Here is an 18,514-nt window from a genome sequence, read left to right on the forward strand (position 1 = left end):
GCTCAGGGAGTTGGGGGGTCACCAAAGAGGCACCTGATTCAGCCTGGTTCAGGACAGGGATGACTTGCTAGGAAGGGGTCACCTAAGCTGGGAACCAAAGAAGGACTTAGCCATGGAACTTCGGTCCAGCTATGGTCCCAAGTCTGCCCAAAGATGAAGGATGACAAAGACTTGGTAAGAGGGACAGAGGGGACAGAGTAAGCAAAGACCCAGGGCCTTGGAACAAAGAGGCAGAAAAGCACTCGCGGTCCTGTATTGGGGGGACCAGGGACACATTCTGTCCCTGCCCCTAGTTTGCTTATTTACTTATTAAATAATAGTTTGGTAGACAAATCCTTCCAAACATGGGGCGCTGTGATGGGGAGTGGACACTGATGAGAGAGGTCCTCCCAGGGGAGCATCTCGGGAACCATTGCTATAATAATGGTTTGCTCTGCTCCGCTCTTCCTTTAAAATGTCTTCAAGTCTGGTTCCTTCCCTTCATTCAGGTCTCTGCTCAAATGTCACCTCCTCCCAGAAGACTTCTCTGACCACCCTAGCTAAAATAACACCCTGTCACTCTCTGTTCCCCAACTCTGCTTTACTTTTCTTATTCTTAACACTCACATGCTCATTAATTTGTCTGCTTCCTCCCCCTCTAAAGGAAGCTCCGGGAAGACAGGGAATTTTTCCTGTTCACTGCTGTGTCCGAAATGTGCAGAACAGTGCCTGACAGTAGGAGCTCGATGAATATAGGAATAAATGAATGAATGAATATGAATGGACAAGGAATAGCAGCATAACAGCCCTCAAGGTCACAGGCTTTGGAGTCAGACAGCCCTCGATGTGAGTTCTGGCTCTGCCACTCAATCTCCATGGGACTCTGAACAGGTTACTTAAAAATCTCTTTGTGCCTCAGTTTCCTCATGAAATCGTGGTTAACGTGGAATGAGTTAAGGACAGCACAGAGTGCAGCTCCTGGCCCGTAATGAGCGTGCCCCAAGCAGCAAGTGTTATTATAGCAATGGTTCCCAAGATGCTCCCCTGGGAGGACCTCTCTCATCAGGGTCCACTCCCCATCACAGCGCCCCATGTTTGGAAGGATTTGTCTACCAAACTATTGTTTAATAAGTAAGACACCCCCCCCTTTGATTCATCAGACATGGCTGCTAATTAGAGCTCCTGATCAGCATGAGGTAGCCAGGGTGACAGCAGTGAGCTGGTATCATTCCAGACAAAAGCAAAGCAAAGCAATGGGGCATTTTGGGTACGCAGCTCACCCTAATGGTGCATTATGATGTGATTTCATTGGGGCTCTGTGTAACTCGGAAAAAGAGCTTCCAGACGTCCTGCTGGTCTCTTCAGGGACCCTCACACGTCCAGGGCCTCACATGGGGTCTAAATTACCATGAGTCCACAAAACATCTGGCTGCAGACTTGGTATTAGCCCTCTTTAGAATCAAAGCCACACAGGTTGTTGTCTGAGGAACACACTTCCAAGCGGGGTGATCACAACCCTGGCTCAAGTAAATAGAAAAGATCAGGAAAACGGCTCAGGGTCTTGAAGCTCAAATTGTGTGCTCACCTCTTTCTTCTTCAGAAACACTTGCAGCAGTGGAATGCCACCGAGTCCATTTTTAAGGCCTGGGTGCTTTCTTTTTTCTTTTGAATTGAAGTATAGTTGAAATATAATCTTAAATTAGTTTCAGGTATACAACATACTAATTCAGCCATTATGTACATTATGAAATGCTCAGCACGATAAGTGTGTTACAAACATTGACTATATTGCCTGTGCTATACTTTTTGTCCCTGTGACTTATTTATTTTATAACTGAAAGTTTGTACCTCTTAATCCCCTTCACGCATTTCACCCATTCCCCCCACCCATTCATATCTAGTGCTAAATTGCCTTCCAGGAAATGTGTGTCTGCTTTCATTCCTCAAAAAGTAAGAAAGTATCAGAAGTGATAATCCCCCAACACCCTTCCCAAAAGCAGGCCTTGTTATTTTCAAAACTCATTTCTAGTTTCACAGCCAAGGATATCTGAATATTTGAGCTTATATGTCTTTGAATATCACTGATGCTGGTCTTTTTTTCATATGTTTCCTGGCCTTTTATATTTGTTTTGTGAATTTACAGTTCCTAGACATTTTGTTTTTGTATCTTATTTGTTTGGAAGAGTTTATAGTTAATATTGAGAATATTAACACTGTCTTGTCCATGTTAAAAATACACATTAAATCTTAGGCAGCTAAATCACAAGACACAGATGTAGATGTATGGGTGTTGCTGTAGATGTGTAGCTGTAGATGTGCGGGTGTAGACGCGTGGCTGTAGGTATAGATGTGTGGGTGTAGATGTGTGGGTACAGGTGTAGATGTGTAGGTATAGATGTGTGGGTGCAGGCGTAGCTGTGTGGGTGCAGGGGTAGATGTACGGGTATAGCTGTGTGGGTGTAGGTTTAGCTGTGTGGGTGCAGGTGTAGATGTGTGGGTGTAGATGTAGATGTGTGGGTGCGGGTGTAGATGTGTTGGTGTAGATGTGTGGGTGTAGGTGTAGCTGTGTGGGTGCAGGTGTAGATGTGTGGGTATAGATGGGTGGGTGTAGATGTGCAGGTATAGATGTGTGGGTGTAGGTGTAGCTGTGTGGGTGCAGGGGTAGATGTGTAGGTATAGGTGTGTGGGTGCAGGTGTAGCTCTGTGGGTGCAGGGGTAGATGTGTGGGTGTAGATGTGTGGGTGTAGGTGTAGCTGTGTTGGTGCAGGTGTAGATGTGTGGGTGTAGATGTGTGGGTGTGGGTGTAGATGTGTGGGTGCGGGTGTAGATGTGTGGGTGTAGATGTGTGGGTGTAGGTGTAGCTGTGTGGGTGTGGGTGTAGATGTGTGGGTGTGGGTGTAGATGTGTGGGTGTATGTGTAGCTGTGTGGGTGCGGGTATAGATGTGCGGGTGTAGCTGTGTGGGTGTAGGTGTAGCTGTGTGGGTGCAGGTGTAGATGTGTGGGTGTAGATGTGCGGGTGTAGATGTGTGGGTGTAGATGTGTGGGTGTAGGTGTGCGGGTGTAGGTGTAGATGTGTGGGTGTAGATGTGTGGGTGTAGGTGTAGATGTGTGGGTGTAGGTGTAGATGTGTAGGTGTAGATGTGTGGGTATAGGTGTAGCTGTGTGGGTGTGGGTGTAGATGTGTGGATGTAAGTGTAGCTGTGTGGGTGCAGGTGTAGATGTGTGGGTATAGGTGCAGATATCTTCTCCCAAAGAAGCCTTCTTCCTGATTGCCTATGTTCCAGTTCCTGGCTTCTCCAGCTTCAACTGTTTTACAGTGTGAGCTAAAAATCCAAAAACCCTTCAGGCAGCCCCTCTTCCCATCCTGGGCTGGTCTGACCCCTCACTGGGGTGAGACTGTGGGAGTAACGGCCACCTCTTTCTGCGCCCTCCTCATAGGGTGGTGGATTCATGATTTACTGTGTGTCAAGTCCTTACAGCAGCACCTGGAACATTATCAACACACAGCTCAGGCCATTCTGACGACGGGCTTTTTGAGACCCTACAATAGTGCCAGTGGGGGAGTCCGCTCTCTCTCCTCACAAACCGTCCCTTTCGTGATCCTCATAGAACCTTCCCTGGGACACACCTCAGGCTCGCTGGGCTGTTGCAGGCCCTCTTCAGACCAGATGCCGCCCGGTGGTGGTAGCAGACGGTGATAATAAATACTTACTGAGGCCCCGCTCACACTCATGAGGTCCTGCACCCACAACCTTCCAGGCGCTTTCTCGTTTAACCTCAGGACACCCTATGAAGTGTAGGGGATCCTCACATTGCTGCCCCCGCCTCACCCCCTTGGGTCCCTTTCCCATTTTCACGTTGTACACATGTGCCTTCACTCCCATATTCAGCACCTCCCATCTGTGCCACAAACATGGGCATTACTTTTTGTAACGGGAACTACATCATAAACTGTATCTTTTTTTTTTAAATCACAAAGCCATGTGGGCTTGCCAGTGCGGAGGAGGACAGTTTACTGACAAGTACATCTCATTATGATGCACATACAATTAAGGACTGTGCATATTTTGCTCTTGGAGGAAAGTCTTCTTGTATTAAGAAAAGGCTAACGGGGACATGGGTGAGCAGCCCAGGCATGATGGAGAATCTAATAACATCAGAACACCATCAAAGAACTTGGGGGCTCCAGCGACGTGATCACAGGAAGTTTCTTTCATCTCAGGTTTTCGAGACAATTTGCTGGTGTTTTCCTTGAGGTTTGGTCTGTTCGGGTCTGAAAAGAAGGAGACACCAAGACAGAGTCAGAAATGCAAGAAATTTACTAGGGTAAATCCCTATGAAGGACACACGGGAGAAAGGGCAGGGGCAGGCAGGGGACACTCAGGCCACGGTGGCGGGCCTGTACAAGGAGGGAGAGAAGCAGAGAGCCGGGTAGGAAGAGCCTCAGGCTGCAGGGCTATAGACACAGGGCTGGCTGGGCCCAGGAAGAGCCCCAGGCCTGCAGATCTCATTAGAGGCGTCCCACGCTGGAGAACTGTCTCGGCGCCAGCACATCCACCAGGCTCAGTCCCTGACTGCAGCTTGCCGGGGGAGTGTGGACATGAGGCCATGCTAGCTAAACTCTCTGCAGCAGTTCTGCAAAATACAGAGATACAGTGACAGGGAAAGGGTAGCCACATTTCCTGAAAATATTCTACCTGCCCGGCACTCTTTCAAGGGATGCTGTTTCCTCCCCATTGCCATCTTGCAAAAAAGTGCAGATTATGCTTTCCTTTGACAGATGAGTATCCTGAGGCACAGACAGGGACAGCAACTTCCCCAAGGCAACACAGCTACAAGTCAAGGGACTGGACACCATAGTGGCCTCCTTGGGCAGAGATATACATACACACAGGGCACCAGGTAAAAGTCTAAGACCAGGCAGAGTTAAGGCCAGAGGGTGATCAGGAAAAATCCATAGCATGAACATCAGGGGCTTCTGACTCTTTTCTTTGGGAGCCTCAGGGATCAGCCCCACCCCTTATGCCTACCCCCGTGGAGATAAGGGCCTGTGCTGGCCCCGTGCGCGCAGGGAGCTCCACTGTAGAGGTGCTCAGTGGAGTCAACAAGGACCATGCCACGTCACACCAGCCCGGAGACTCCGAGCCCAGAGAACCCTGACCGGACCTTCAGAAGAAGAAAGCTCTAAGCCCGCAGTGTACGAGAGAAGCAGGAAGGGTGCCAGATCAAAAGCTGATACCCAGGCCCATTTCAAACATTCTGGTGCAGGAAGTCTGGGCTGGGGCCCAGAAATTGCCTTCTAAAAAGCAGCCCAAGCTTTTCTGATGGAGAAAACTGGCTGCCAATTGCATCAAGAAACACTGTTCAAAACAATCCAGGAACCCAGATTCAGGGACGTTTTACAAAACAACTGGCCTATGCTCTTGAAAAATGTCAAAGTCTTCAACAACAAAGATGGAAGGATTTTTCAGATTAAGGAGAAGTGACAACTGAATGCGACGCATGGTCCTGAATTAGATTCTGGGCCAGAAAAAAAAATTTTTTTTTTCTTTTGCTATAAAGGGCATTGGTGGGACAATAGGTAAAATTTGAATAAGCTATGTAGATGAGATAATTGTACTGTATTGGTGTTAATTTCCTGATTTTGATCAACGCACTGTGGTTATGTAAGAGAATGACCTTGTTTTAAGGAAACGCACGCTGCAGTATTCAGGGCTAAATGGATATCAGGTCTACAATTTATTCTCCAATGATTGAGATAATCATAGTAATAGACACATACATGTGCATGTGTGTGTGTGCGTGTGAGGTAGAGAGAGAAAGAGTGAATGATGAAGCAGGACAACATGGAGAAATAACCCTTGAGGGATCTGGGTTGAAGGGGTTACAGAAACTCTTTACAATAGTCTTGCAACTTCTAAGTCTGAAATTATTTAAACAAATGACCAAGGAAGAGGCTGGGTGTCACCTGCATTCGATGAGAGCTGTCCGGGGGTTCCTGCGGGGGTGCAGGGGGCCAGGCCCTGGACACACAGGCCTCGGTTTGGAACAGGATCGTTCCTCCCCAACACATGCCCGTCCTCTAACTGCCCCCTTCTTCTGGAAAGCCACTCCTTCGGTTTCAGGTGAGAAGTCACCTCCTGTAGCCTCTCGGGAGCAGCCGCGCCCAGGCTGTGCTGGGTGCTCCCCCCCGCAACCCCCCACCCCTCCCCCGCTCCCTGGCAGGTGCTCCTCTCACTGCTTGCTCATTTGTCCCCCTCACCGGTCTGAGGGAGATAGACTGTCTCATTTGTCTTTGTGTCCCCGGTCCTGGCACAACGTTTGCCACAGACCCGTGCTCACAAGACTGCTTTTGGTTTCCTATGGCTGAAATCTAGCATTTTGCAATACACACTCACTCACTAAGCTCTGCCTTCCCTGTCTCGTTAGCACCCATAAAAACTTGTACGGTAGGGTCTGATTACCCCCATTTGATGGATGAAAAAATGCTTAGGAAAATGAAGTGACGTGCTTGGGGAAAAAATGTATTGAATGAATAAATGAATAAGTAAATAAGGCAGAAGGTGCAGAGTGTTCTGTGACCCCAGAGAGGCCAAAGGTGTGTGTATTAGGGGTAAGAGGGGGTCCCCAGGAGATAAACTCCAGTTCAACCGAAGGAAGCACATTCTCATGGTCAGGACTATCCTATAACACAACCAGCTGCCTTGGCAGGGAGTGAGCTCCCCATCCCTGGACTCGTGCAAGCAGAGGGCCCCACCCTGACAGAGAGGAGAGGAAGATGAGAGGTGGCTGATGGCCAGCAGGGGCCCATTCTGTGATTCTTCTAGCAGCAAATGGTTTCTGAGCTGATCCCGCGGGAGAAGAGACTTGGGGTCGGGGCGAGGTGGGGTACCTGAAGATAGAAGCCTTTGTAACCCTTCCTCCCCCTCGCCTCACCCCACCTCCAAGAATAGCATTTCCCTGAGGGCATGTAGCCAAGTCCTGGCCCATCAGAACATGAATTTAAAAAGTTGGCCCTTGCACTTAGAATATTTTTAAGTGAGGCTTTGCAGCAGAACAATGGCCTCATTCGACTTCATTTGAAATGAGGGACCTGACCCCCAATCAAACTCCAAGTGGTCACCTGGGACCTGCCGCTGGCCCCATCTGGGGCTTGAAGGCCAACTGGGAGGTTCACAATGACGTCCTCTCAGCCTCGGCTAGAACCCCGCTCCCAGCACCCATCCCCAGCCAGCTGTCCGCGTCAGGTCCCCATTGAGCCCTCAGTGTGGGACCTTCACCTGGGGGGACCACTTCCCAATATATCTCAACTCAGGTCTCTCCTGCCCCCCGCAACCCAGGTCACCCCATGGTTCACCTGGCAGCTGCAGTGGCCTGCTTGCCTGTCTCTGTCTTCTGCTCTTCTCCCTCCAACCCATTCTCCACCCACAACCAGAGAGCTCTTTCTAAAGCTTAAGTCAGGTGGTGAGACTCTCCCTCGGAAAACCTTCCAACGTCCTCCTACGGCACTGAAAATCAAGTTCGAACTCCTCGCTGTACTCTGCAAGGCCCTGTCTGACCTGGTCTCCTACCTTCAGCCACATCAGCTGCCCCTTGTTCTCTGCACACTCACCTGGCTGTTGTCATGTCTGGTTTTGCTGCCACCTGTGCCCCCTCCATTCTGCCTTGTAAACTCCTACTCACACTTCAAGAGCCCTCTGGAGCACCCTCCCCCTGCAGAGCCCATCCCTGAGCCAGGGCCCTCCTGCGCTCTGGACCCACCTGGCTGCACACAAAGATGCACGGTGTTGGTATCAGCTCACTCCTTCTGCAGCTAGACTGTTGGTCTCATGAGGACAGGGACTGTCTTGCTCGCCATTACTCCCCCGGGACCGAGTGCATGCCTGTCACATTATAAAGGCTCACTATGTGTTGACTGAAGTGGGCAAATGCATGAATCAGTGAGAATACCAGAGGAGAGATTAAACTGTAGTCCCCACAGGAACAAACTAGCAAATATCATATAAACACAAACAAAGGCTCACAAGGATGAATGCTTAAATGTAAGTAAACAAGTGACAGAACATCCCCCCCAAAACGACGTTTAAAGCAATGGTTCTCAACCCTGGCTTCATGCTGGAACCACATGGGAGCTTTTAAAATGTCCTGGCCCAGGCCCATCCTGAGCTCAGAATCTTTTTTGGGGGGTGGGAGGGAGGGAGTAGGCTTCAGATTTTTCAAAGCCCAAGTGATTGTAACACACAGCCAGGATTGAGTGGTTCTCGAAGTGTGGTCCCTGGACCAGCAGCATCAGCTTCACCTGGGAACCTCAGTGTTTCTCAGACTTAGACGGGCAATCTCCCAATTCCTGGGCTCTGTGGTGGGCCCCGGTCATCTGCTTGTCTGACAAGTTCCCAGATGTTCCTGGTGGGGGTGACACTTGAAAGCCCAGGGCTTGAGAGGCACTCTTTCTCTTCAGTCCTTAACAGAAGAAGGAGAAGAATGGAAGGGGGTGACAGATGATGCTTGCTGATCTGGGGTCAGAAAGCCATGGAAGGGGGGAAGATATTGTTATATCAATTTGTTTTTCCTTTTTCTTTACTTTCCCATTTTTGTAGATGAGGAATCTGAAGCCTGGGGAGGAGAAGCAATTGGCCCAAAGGCTGGGATCAAACCTTTTTAAAAAAAATAATGTAACAGGATATTTGCTGAGCACTTGCTAAGTACCAGGCATGGTTCTGACCTGGGGGATCAGGCCTCTTAACTCAGTCCTGCTTCTTCACAGTTGACACCAGCACCCCAAGGGCAGAGCCTAGGGATGGGAGGTCTCTCCTGGGGCCTCAGCTCCAAGTTAGCTGGGCCAGGCTTCCTGCTCCCCCCATACCATGGTAGAAAAAGTAGATTTATCCTCTGCTTCTTGAGCCCCCCGGGTCTGCCAAGACCCAAGGGGAAAATGATGAGGAGCCAGTGAGGCAAGGCAGCCGACTGGAGGCTCTCAGCTGGCTGCCGCATAGGATGCTCCCTTCCTTGGGCGATGCTCAGCTTCTGCACAGCCCATTTTCCTGTCTGCCAAGGTGGTCTCTGGAGACAGTGTGAAAGACACAGCTGGCTGGGGAAGCAACAGCCACTCCCTCACTTCTCCCACAGGAAGAAACCCTGATCTTGTTCAGGTAGCAGGCAGCCTAGGTCTACAGGAGAGGCGGGGCTCTGCCCAGCTCCAGAAGATAAATCTTGATTGGTCTATGTCAATTATGCGATTCCATTCTCCTGGGCAGAGATTGGTGGAGTCCCAGCCACGGGAGCAATTATGGCGAACGGAGGGATTTTTTTGTTTTTTTGTTTTTGTTGTTATTTTTTGTTTTGTTTTGTTTTGCTCTTGAAAGTAGATGCTGAGAAAGGTGAGCGGGAAGAATTTGCCTAACACACCGCTGGGAGGTCCAGGGCTAGAGCTCTGGGGCCCTTATCATGCATCCCAGGGCTGCACCCCCCAAGGCTGAAAGCTGGCCTCTCCTCTGTGCACTTACTTCTGTGGAGCATCCAGCACCCACGTTGTTCTCATTTGTTGACCAGCCCACCTCCTCCTGCCTCGGCTGGGGTCTCCTGAGGGCAGGGTGGGGTAGAGCAGGTGCTCAGTGAATCTTGATTAACCAGAAGAAGTGTGGGGCTCATCGTCAGGATTGCCCACCTATAATCATTCTTCCCTCCTTCCATGTTGACGGAACCTAATTGTATTTGGGTAGCAATGGACTCCGTCCCTGAGGATAGATCACTCCTCTTCTAGTCTGGTGGTTCTCAACTCTGGCTGGACATCAGAATCATCTGGGGAGATTTTAAAAACACCCAGCCTGTGCCTCATCGGGTTGGTTTAGTTGGGGATTTAGGCATCAGTATTTTCTAAAAGCTCTTCAGATTACGCTGAGGGGCAACCACAGCTAAGGAGGATCCCTGGTCTAAGCCAATCATGGTAAGCACATCCACCTTTGCCAGATGCTCACTTTCCCAGTCTCTCCTAGTGACAGGTGTGCTTGTGACACAGTTGTGTTCAATGGGAAATGAGAAAGTATCTGGGGGAAGGAGGAAAAGGAGTTTCTAGGAGAGATGTTCCTCCCTGAAAAAAAGATGACAGAGCACTCGTCTCTTTCTTCCTACTTTGAATACAGTTGCAAGGAGTGTAATGTTTGGAGATGTGGCAGCCATCTTGTGATCATGAGGTAAGACAAAAAGCAAAGGACACTTGTGCTCGGTGACATAATTAAGCTATTGAATCAAATCTGCCTCCTGAGAGGCGGAGCAAGATGGCGGAGGAGTAGGAGACCTAGATTTCGTCTGGTCTCAGGAATTCAGCTGAATAGGGATCAAACCATTCTGAACACCTACGAACTCAACAGGAGATCGAACAGGAGAGTAGCAACAACTCTCTGAACAGAGAAGCGACCACTTACTGGAAGGTAGGACGTGCGGAGAAGTGAATCCGAGGCGATATTCGGGAGGATAGACGGCGGGGGAGGGGCCTCCGCCGGCCGCTTCTGGCAAGTGATAGAGCCGCGGAGCACAAAATCGGACCTTTTAGAAGTCGGCTGGGCGGAGGGAAGTCGCTGCAGTGGCTAAGCGGGGGGTGGAATCCTCCCGGGACAGTGTGGTCTCAGGACCCTTGGGGTCACAGAGATACCGGGGTGCCTGAGTGCAGCAGAGCTCCCGGGTATCAGAGCAGGGAAACCGGCTGCAGATATGGAGCAGAGTCGCGGGTTCTCAGCTCGGGGTTGCCATAAACTGTGATCTGCGGCCCAGTCGGGGCACGGCTCCCCCAGCAGGGACCCAACAAGCAGCAGATCCGGGGAGACTCCCCTTCCTTCCCGGGGAGGAGCGGTGCGGGAACGCACTGCAGGGATCTGCTGGGTTTGGAGACTCCGCGCGGGGTCGGGTGCCAGAGAGAGCAACGCTCGGTCACAGGCCGGGTGAGCACGGAGTGCGGCCGGAGACCGGGGACACGGAAGTGACTGCTTTTCTCTGGGGGCACACTGAGGAGCGGGGCCCCGAGTTCTCAGCTCCTTCAAGTGGAGATTGGGAGGCCACCATTTCTGCCCTGGGCCTCCAAAGCTGTACCGAGAGCTTGCAGGGAACAAAAGCTCCTGAGAGCAAACCGGAGCAGCTTCCTTAGCCCGGACCGACAAGGGCGGGGCAATTCCGCCTCCGGCAAAGACATTTGGGAACCACGGCAACAGGCCCCTCCCCCAGAAGATCAGCACAAACAGCCAGCAAGCCAAGACCAAGTTGATCGATCAAGGAGAATAGGAGAACTCCAGCGCTAGGGGAATACTGCACATAGATTCATGGCTTTTTTTTTTTTTTTTTTTTTTACCATGATTCATTATTTCATCAAAGTTAATTTTTGTTGACTGTTTTTTTTTTATTTTTCTTTTTCCCTTTTTCAACCAACATCTTATAAATCCCTTTTTTAAAAAAAAAAACATTTTTTATTTTTCATTTTTAGAGTCATATTTTATCCCTTCATAGTAGTTACCCTTATTTTTGGCATATATATATAAGTTGTTCTCTCTTTAAAATTTTGAGGTACAGTTTCTTCTAACAGATCAAAATATACCCTAAATCACTAGTGTATGGCTTTGTTCTAGTCTCCTGCCTGATCACATTCTCTCCCTTTTTCCTTTTTTTTTTCTTATATCTTCTTTCTTTTTTCAAACAACTTATCTTACCAAGTCCTTTTATAAAATCTTTTATAATTTTCATCTTTACAGTCATCTTCCATCCCTTCATTGTATCAACCCTTATTTTGTACATATATGTCTTTCTTCCTTTAAAATTTTAGGAGGCACTTTTTTCTAACAGACCAAAATACGCCCAAAATCTAGTGTGTGGCACTGATCTATGCACTAGCCTGATCATATTTGATCATATTCTGCCTTTTTTGTATTGTTTTGTTTTAGTTTTTATCTTTTTTTTCTTTTTTTTTTTCTTTTTCTCTTTCTTTTTTCTTTCTTTCCCTTTCTTTTCCCCTGGTGTCAGGTCTTTTCTGATTTGTATACAGTATATTTGCTGGGGACGTTGTTAACCTGTTAGCATTTTGTTCTCACATTCATCTATTCTCCTCTGGACAAAATGACAAGATGAAAGAAATCACCTCAGCAAAAAGAACAAGAGGTAGTACCGTCAGCCAGGGACCTACTCAATACCGATATTAGTACGATGTCGGACCTAGAGTTCAGAATCATGATTTTAAAGATACTAGCTGGGCTTGAAAAAAGCGTGGAAGTTATTAGAGAAACCTTTTCTGGAGAAATAAAAGAACTAAAATCTAACCAAATCGAAATCAAAAAGGCTATTGATGAGGTGCAATCAAAAATGGGGGCACTAAATGCTAGGATAAATGAGGCAGAAGAGAGAATCAGCGATATAGAAGACCAAATGATGGAAAATAAAGAAGCTGAGAAAAAGAGAGAGAAACAACTACAGGATCACGAGGGCAGAATTCGAGAGATAAGTGATATGATAAGACGAAACAACATTAGAATAATTGGGATCCCAGAAGAAGAAGAGAGAGAGAGAGGGGCAGAAGGTATATTGGAGCAAATTATAGCAGAGAACTTCCCTAATGTGAGGAAGGAAACAGGCATTAAAATCCAGGAGGCACAAAGAACCCCTCTCAAAATCAATAATAATAGGTCAACACCCCGACATCTAATAGTAAAACTTACGAGTCTCAGAGACAAAGAGAAGATCCTGAAAGCAGCTCGGGAGAAGAGATATGTAACCTACAATGGTAGAAACATTAGATTGGCAACAGACCTATCCACAGAGACCTGGCAGGCCAGAAAGGACTGGCAAGATATCTTCAGAGCACTAAACGAGAAAAATATGCAGCCAAGAATACTATATCCAGCTAGGCTATCATTGAAAATAGAAGGAGAGATAAAAAGCTTCCAGAACAAACAAAAACGAAAGGAATTTGCAAACACGAAACCAGCCCTCCAAGAAATATTGAGAGGGGTCCTCTAAGCAAAGAAAGAACCTAAAAGCAGCAAAGAGCAGAAACGAACACAGACAACAGACAGTTAACAGTCACCTTACAGGTAATACAATGACACTAAATTCATACCTTTCAATAGTTACCCTGAATGTAAATGGGCTAAATGCCCCAATCAAAAGACACAGGCTATCAGATTGGATTAAAAAACAAGACCCATCAATATGCTGTCTGCAAGAGACTCATTTTAGACCCAAAGACACCCCCAGATTGAAAGTGAGGGGGTGGAAAACCATTTACCATGCTAATGGACACCAAAAGAAAGCTGGGGTGGCCATCCTTATATCAGACAAACTAGATTTTAAAACAAAGACTGTAATAAGAGATGAGGAAGGACACTATATCCTACTTAAAGGGTCTATCCAACAAGAAGATCTAACAATTGTAAATATCTATGCCCCGAACATGGGAGCAGCCAATTATATAAGGCAATTAATAACAAAAGCAAAGAAACACATTGATAACAATACAATAATAGTGGGGGACTTTAACACCCCCCTGACTGAAATGGACAGATCATCTAAGCAAAAGATCAACAAGGAAATAAAGACTTTAAATGACACACTGGACCAAATGGACTTCACAGACATATTCAGAACATTCCATCCCAAAGCAAAGGAATACACATTCTTCTCTAGTGCCCATGGAACATTCTCCAGAATTGATCACATCCTAGGTCACAAATCAGGTCTCAATCGGTACCAAAAGATTGGGATCATTCCCTGCATATTTTCAGACCACAATGCTTTGAAACTAGAACTCAACCACAAGAGGAAAGTCGGAAAGAACTCAAATACATGGAGGCTAAAGAGCATCCTACTAAAGAATGAATGGGTCAACCAAGAAATCAAAGAAGAATTAAAAAAATTCCTGGAAACCAATGAAAATGAAAACACAACTGTTCAAAATCTTTGGGATACAGCAAAGGCAGTCCTGAGAGGAAAGTATATAGCAATACAAGCCTTTCTCAAGAAACAAGAGAGGTCTCAAATACACAACCTAACCCTACACCTAAAGGAGCTGGAGAAAGAACAGCAAATAAAGCCTAAACCCAGCAGGAGAAGAGAAATCATAAAGATCAGAGCAGAAATCAATGAACTAGAAACCAAAAGAACAGTAGAACAGATCAACGAAACTAGGAGCTGGTTCTTTGAAAGAATTAACAAGATTGATAAACCCCTAGCCAGACTGATCAAAAAGAAAAGAGAAATGACCCAAATCAACAAAATCATGAATGAAAGAGGAGAGATCACAACCAACACCAAAGAAATACAATTATAAGAACATATTATGAGCAACTCTATGCCAACAAATTAGATAACCTGGAAGAAATGGGTGCATTCCTAGAGATGTATCAACTACCAAAATTGAACCAGGAAGAAATAGAAAACCTGAACAGACCTATAACCACTAAGGAAATTGAAACAGTCATCAAAAATCTCCCAAGAAACAAAAGCCCAGGGCCAGATGGCTTCCCAGGGGAATTCTATCAGACATTTCAAGAAGAATTAATACCTATTCTCCTGAAACTGTTCCAAAAAATAGAAATGGAAGGGAAACTTCCAAACTCATTTTATGAGGCCAGCATTACCTTGATCCCAAAACCAGACAAAGACCCCATCAAAAAAGAGAATTACAGACCAATATCCTTGATGAACATGGATGCAAAAATTCTCACCAAAATACTAGCCAATAGGATCCAACAGTACATTAAAAGGATTATTCACCAGGACCAAGTGGGATTTATTCCTGGGCTGCAAGGCTGGTTCAACATCCGCAAATCAATCAATGTGATACAATAACAAAAGAAAGAGCAAGAATCATATGATCCTCTCAATAGATGCAGAAAAAGCATTTGACAAAGTACAACATCCTTTCTTGATCAAAACTCTTCAGAGTATAGGGATAGAGGGTACATACCTCAATATCATAAAAGCCATCTATGAAAAACCTACAGCGAATATCATTCTCAATGGGGAAAGGCTGAGAGCTTTTCCCCTAAGGTCAGGAACGCGGCAGGGATGTCCACTCTCACCACTGCTATTCAACATAGTATTAGAAGTCCTAGCCACAGCAATCAGACAACAAAAAGAAATCAAAGGCATCCAAATCAGCAAAGAGGAAGTCAAACTCTCACTCTTTGCAGATGATATGATACTGTATGTGGAAAACCCAAAAGACTCCACCCCAAAACTGCTAGAACTCATACAGGAATTCAGTAAAGTAGCAGGATATAAAATCAATGCACAGAAATCAGTGGCATTCCTATACACCAACAACAAGACAGAAGAGAGACAAATCAAGGAGTCGATCCCATTTACAATTGCACCCAAAACCATTAGATACCTAGGAATAAATCTAACCAAAGAGGCAAAGGATCTGTACTCAGAAAACTATAAAATACTCATGAAAGAAATCGAAGAAGACACAAAGAAATGGAAAAACGTTCCATGCTCATGGATTGGGAGAATCAACATTGTGAAGATGTCAATGCTACCTAGAGCAATCTACACATTCAATGCAATCCCCATCAAAACACCATCCACTTTTTTCAAAGAAATGGAACAAATAATCCTAAAATTTGTATGGAACCAGAAGAGACCCAGAATAGCCAGAGGAATACTGAAAAAGAAAAGCAAAGCTGGCGGCATCACAATTCCGGACTTCCAGCTCTATTACAAAGCTGTCATCATCAAGACAGTATGGTACTGGCACAAAAACAGACACATAGATCAATGGAACAGAATCGAGAGCCCAGAAATGGACCCTCAACTCTATGGTCAACTTATCTTTGACAAAGCAGGAAAGAATGTCCAATGGCAAAAAGACAGTCTCTTCAACAAATGGTGTTGGGAAAATTGGACAGCCACATGCAGAAGAATGAAACTGGACCATTTCCTTACACCACACACAAAAATATAGACTCCAAATGGTTGAAAGACCTAAACGTGAGACAGGAGTCCATCAAAATCCTAAAGGAGAACACAGGTAGCAACCTTTTCGACCTTAGCCGCAGCAACTTCTTCCTAGAAACATCGCCAAAAGCATGGGAAGCCAGGGCAAAAATGAACTATTGGGATTTCATCAAGATAAAAAGCTTTTGCACAGCAAAAGAAACAGTCCACAAAACCAAAAGACAACCAACAGAATGGGAGAAAATATTTGCAAATGACATATCAGATAAAGGGCTAGTATCCAAAATCTATAAAGAACTTATCAAACTCAACACCCAAAGAACAAATAATCCAATCAAGAAATGGGCAGAAGACATGAACAGACATTTCTCCAAAGAAGACATCCAAATGGCCAACAGGCACATGAAAAAGTGCTCAACATCGCTCGGCATCAGGGAAATCCAAATCAAAACCTCAATGAGATACCACCTCACACCCGTTAGAATGGCTAAAATTAACAAGTCAGGGAACGACAGATGTTGGCGGGGATGTGGAGAAAGGGGAACCCTCCTACACTGTTGGTGGGAATGCAAGCTGGTGCAACCCCTCTGGAAAACAGTATGGAGGTTCCTCAAACAGTTGAAATTAGAGCTACTGTTCGATCCAGCAATTGCACTACTGGGTATTTACCACAAAGACACAAATGTAGGGACCCGAAGGGGTACGTGTACCCCAATGTTTATAGCGGCAATGTCCACCATAGCCAAACTGTGGAAAGAGCCAAGATGCCCATCGACAGATGAATGGATAAAGAAGAGGTGGTATATATACACAATGGAATATTATGCAGCCATCAAAAGGAATGAGATCTTGCCATTTGCAACGACGTGGATGGAACTGGAGGGTGTTATGCTGAGTGAAATAAGTCAATCAGAGAAAGACATGTATCACATGACCTCACTGATATGAGGAATTCTTAATCTCAGGAAAGAAACTGAGTGTTACTGGAGTGGTTGGGGGTGGGAGGGATGGGGTGGTTGGGTGATAGACATTGGGGAGGGTATGTGCTACGGTGAGTGCTGTGAATTGTGCAAGACTGTTGAATCACAGATCTGTACTTCTGAAACAAATAACGCAACATATTTTAAGAAAAAAGAAAAAGAAGAAGATAACAGGAGAGGAAGAAAAGGGGAGTATGTCAGAGGGGGAGACGAACCATGAGAGATGATGGACTCTGAAAAACAAACTGAGGGTTCTAGAGGGGAGGGGGGTAGGGGGATGGGTTAGCCTGGTGATGGGTATTGAGGAGGGCACGTTCTGCATGGAGCACTGGGTGTTATGAACAAACAATGAATCATGGAACACTGCACCAAAAACTAATGATGTAATATATGGTGATTAACATAACAATAAAAAAATTAAAAAAAAAATCTGCCTCCTGAGTTCTTATTATGCAAGACAATTAATTTATTATGCTGTTTGAGCCTCTATTATTTAGGTTTTCTGTAACCTGTAGTTGTATATATCCCAACCAATACCAAAAAATAAGAGAATGGATGAACAAGTGAGTGCTTTTTCCTATTGGCCCCCTTCTAGGAACTTCTACCTAGCCAGAAACATCTCTCCTCTCAGATTCCCCCCTCCACACCCATATACTTGGCCTGAAGTCCCTCCTTTCATTCTTGGAGCTCTTCTGGGTAGCACTGTGCCAGACCCGCATGGATTCAAATCCTGACTATGTCTCTCATTGCTCTGTGACCTTGAAAATAGGACTCTCTGTCTTTGAGTCTCCATTTCTTCACCCAGACCACCTTGTAGAGAAGCTGTGAGAAAGAGACAAGGTGCTGCCTGTGAAGGTCAGCATTCAACACACAGCACGTGCCTAAGAACGAGCTACTACTAAATGTTATTATTTGATAAGTCACGTCCTCCCTAGACTGCGCCCCTACACCATTTCTTCACCTCTCCTGGGTCTCTCCCTCGAAGTCTCTAATCACACTTCACATAATAATACTCATGTAACAATAATAACTAAAATTCATTGCACACATATTCTGTGGCTGGCAGTGTTCTGAGCCCCTAACAGATGGGATCTCATCAAATCCTCACTACAACCATAGGAGGCCGGTGCTATCATCATTCCTCTTTTATCCCCCAGGACCCTGAGGCCTACAGAAAAAGCTTAGAAAGTCCCCATGCCACTGTGAAGTTTCCATTCTAGTTTTCTCGGGGCAGGGGCGGGGTAGGGGTGCCAAATAGAAATTCAATAGTAGAAGAGATGTTACACGCAAGGCAGAGCAGGGAGAGCTCCATGGGGGGTGGGTTGGGTGGACCCCTCCCTGTGGGCTGGGGTGTCTGGGAAGCCTTTCCTCACAAGTCACATGTAAGAGGCTCCCGCCTCTTTCACCATTCACTGTCCCCCTACTAACTGGGGACACTGAGGTTCCCAAACCCTGAGGCTCTTCCACCTTTGGCCTTTGCACATGCTGTTTGCTCTTCCTGGAGCTCCCTCCTCCTTTTGTCTAGCTGGCTAACTCCATTTCTTCCTTCAGGTCTTGGCCTAGGTGCCCTTCCTCCAGGAAGACCTCCTGGGCTGTCCATGAGTCTCTTGGGAATCTG

Source organism: Zalophus californianus, chromosome 1 (assembly GCF_009762305.2).
Source record: "Zalophus californianus isolate mZalCal1 chromosome 1, mZalCal1.pri.v2, whole genome shotgun sequence".
Classification (NCBI taxonomy): Eukaryota; Metazoa; Chordata; class Mammalia; order Carnivora; family Otariidae; genus Zalophus; species Zalophus californianus.